The sequence below is a fragment of the Echinops telfairi genome, unplaced genomic scaffold (genome assembly GCF_000313985.2).
Source record: "Echinops telfairi isolate 266 unplaced genomic scaffold, ASM31398v2 ScPeMD7_7467;HRSCAF=8505_1, whole genome shotgun sequence".
Classification (NCBI taxonomy): domain Eukaryota; kingdom Metazoa; phylum Chordata; class Mammalia; order Afrosoricida; family Tenrecidae; genus Echinops; species Echinops telfairi.
The window spans coordinates 28,139,494-28,142,979 of NW_022111368.1; the positions used below are offsets into that span (position 1 = coordinate 28,139,494).

The 3,486-nt window shown below is 44.3% G+C and overlaps 1 pseudogene; it reads left to right on the top strand.

Moving 5' to 3' along the window:
• The first annotated feature begins 450 nt into the window (after positions 1-450).
• Positions 451-3,486, top strand: part of LOC101644772 — a 39,159-nt pseudogene continuing 36,123 nt past the window's right edge.

Below are 3,486 nucleotides of genomic sequence, written 5' to 3' on the forward strand. Positions count from 1 at the left end.
CCTGAGGTAGGTTAGTGGGACTGGCCATGACTTCAATCCCACTTTCTCTTTCATTTAAAAAAAAGAGGACTAGCTTCCTAAAATTGAAACATAGTGTTTTCAGGAAACCAACAGACCTGAATACTCCATGGGGATTTAATCCCATATCCTGGAATTCCAATCAAGTGATCTTCTGTTTCTTGATATGTTATTTAAAATAGAACATGGATACATATCACCTGGCAAGTTTTATTTCTCTCCATCCTTCCCAAAGTTCCCAACAAGAAATGGGTGCAAAACCGTGATTGTTACGGTGAGCCAGTGCTGAGACCTTGGCTACATGACTGGTCCCCATCCTACCGCTCAGTCCGTTGCCACCCAGGACCTTGGCCCCCTCTGAATTATCATAGAACCTGCTATTTGAAACTCACATAGCCAAGAAACCACCGTGCATGTCCTCACAAGTGGATGATGAACAGAGGAAAAATTCATTCCTTAACTAGGTTTGGCCATGTTAGTTTTGAGAGTTTGCCTGATCAGTTGGCCAACAGATCCATTCAGCCAGGATTCTATTTTAATACCCTCTGCATGTGGGAAACTGGACTTGGAATGTCAATGCTGGTTGACACATTGTTTAATGGAGATTTCGAAGACTAGGAATCCTCACATTGTCACCTGGATGTTAGACTTAAGGCTCAGGCCTATGAATGCCAGGAAAGTAGCCTTTGATTGGAGTTGGCCATTGTGACCACGGTAGGATTTGGTGACCACGTCAACAAAGGGGAACACTGCCAACCGCTTGTCAACCACGCCGATGCTTGGTTTGGGGCCTATCCCCGGGAAGAGCTGCAGATGAAGCACATCCTCTTGAATGACCATGATTCTCACATCCACATGCGCCTTTACTTCAGCTCCCCAACTAGCCGCTCTCTGAAGACACTTGACCTCGTAACCATGAAGGTCCTTGGCAGTACGGCCACTGCCACAGCAGATGTGATTTCTAAAGGTGAATGACAGAAGTTTAATATCAAGCTCATAGTAATGCATTGGTTAGCAATGGTGTCCAGCTCTTGATAGACAATGAAACGATTGCTAACATCAGTTCTTCAGTGAAGGCACATTTGTCATTTGCTGTTGTGGGAAGGATGGATGAGGTAAAGGTGAGAAATAAGATGGCCAAAGTGAGCCCGTATCCTTGGGATGCGGTCCATCCTTGGGATGAGGTCCATTGTGACGTTATAGACAGGCTCATGTCTACAGCTGTGGAAGGCCCGAGGGAATAGATACACGCCGATATTATGAACTTGACGGACATTGCAAATTGGAGGAAGGGGCTTTAAAGACATGGGCCGGTGAGGAGACTTGTGCAGTCAAAAGACATGACTCCATGGGGAGCGTCGGAAGGAAGAAGGCGAGAGGAAGCAGATGTTTGCACAGAGGGGAGCGGAGAAAGAGGCCATAGGGACAGAAACGGGAACAGAACACCTGAAAGAGTTCACCAGGAAGAGAGACTGAGCCTCGAGGAGACTTTTGGAAGAAGGCATAACTACTTTTTCTGGGGGAAAAAGCTACCTCTGAACTATACCAGAACCAGTCCTCTGTTGTAACTGGTGGCAAGAGGAACAAGGATGAGAAAAATTCCAATGTCCTATCAGACACTCATTCTACAACTGATTATCACAAACTATCATTGCAAGGAAAAGTTATTTTTAAAATAAGTGAAAAAGCCAAACAAAACCTGTGCTGACCCCTTCCTTATCTCCCTTCTTGATGCAAACCATCTTTCTGACTTCCCCTCCAGGCCCCTTCCCAGCACCCTCTGCTCCTCTTGGCTGCTGCCGAAGAAAGCTAAGATCACAGACAGCTCTAGAAACAGTTTCACTGGCACTTCATCCACAGACCATGAAACTCAATAGTCCAATCCTATCAGGAAGAGTTGTGCGATCATTGACACAGTCCATTTTAAGACAGTTTCTTCTTCCTTGTACTCACTGTTATTAGTGTATTTTTATCTATATTGTGGCAAAAATGTACACAACCAAACATTCTCCAATTAAACAACTTCTGCTTGTATGATTCAGGGCCATTGACTATACCCTTCATGTTGAGCAACCACCCTGGATGTCCTTTTCCAGATGATTCCACCACCGGGAACATAAACTCAGTGTCCCTAACCCAAAACTCTTCCTCCTTCACCCCTGGTAACCACGGGTCAAACTTTGGGATATTTTTCTTTTTAGTAGTTTCTTGATATGAAATTCACTTGCATAGTTCAGGCACTTCTTAAAAGAGTCTTATCTACATCATCACAGTCAGGTCTAGTTCTCCTTTTCTCTCCCAAATTCACTGTTTGCTCCCCAATTCCCCTCACCCTCCCCACCCCACCCCCATTCCCAACAGAACCTTTGCCTCAGTCATTGTCTCTGTGCCTCCACTCCTTCTGTGCTTCCTAAACTGGGACACCTAACAGCAACAATAAGAAATAAAACAAAACAAAACAGAAAGAAGAAAATACTATAAACGTCTAAATAAAAATAGGAGGAAGAAAGAAATGATCACCAACAATATTTTAAAAGTCGAGAAGAAATTTCTGTCATGGAACCAGCAAGAATTATTTAAGCCTAAAGCAAACTCAGGTTTGGTCAAGAGGGTGGTCAACTGACCAAGTATCATATCGTGGTTTCAATCGACCATAACCAAGTTTACAATCATCGCTGTCTGATAGTAAACCCGAGTCACTTGTCTGTGGCCAGAGGGCATCTGCCCGAGGTTTACTCTGCCTCGACACTGCAGGTGGACCTGGGGCTCCCACTGTCCTCCTTAGTCTCCTACAAATTGGGTGTTCCCAAGTTAAGCTCTGATACGTTTCCCTTCATCTAACTGGATTTCGTTATCGTCGTCTTTGGATCCCGCAGGCTGGTGTGCTTCTTCCGTGTGGACTTAGTTGATCTCTCACTTAGATGGCTGCTTGTTTGCATATAAGCCTTTAAGACCCCAGAGACTATTCCAACGGATAGCTGGCACCAACTGCTTTCTTCACCACACTTTGCTGTACTCTCTTATCTTCAGGGATTTCTTTATGAACGGGAGTATCAAGTAGGGCCATCTGATAAGAACGAAATATTCTTGGATTTGGGGCTAGAATGTCATGGGAGCCCAGAATCCATCTGCTTGTCCACGGGTTAGGAACGACTCTGGTTTACCTTAGCTGTCATGACAAAAACAAAAACAACTAACTACCTACTAACCCTCCCACCCAAACAAACAAAAAAGGAAAACATTGTCAATCATCTCCCTGAGGTTTAAGGTAATTGCATTGCTAGCATCAATACTTTCTCCAATGGCATAGGATTTCAGGTTCTGCTGCTATGAGGAATTTATGTGAGTGTAGTCCAACTGTGAGTGGCAGTCCATGAGTCATTGCTTTGCTTTTTGTTTAATAAATCAATTTATTGCGGACTCTTACAGCTCTTATGACAATCTGGACATCCGTTGTATCGAGCGCAC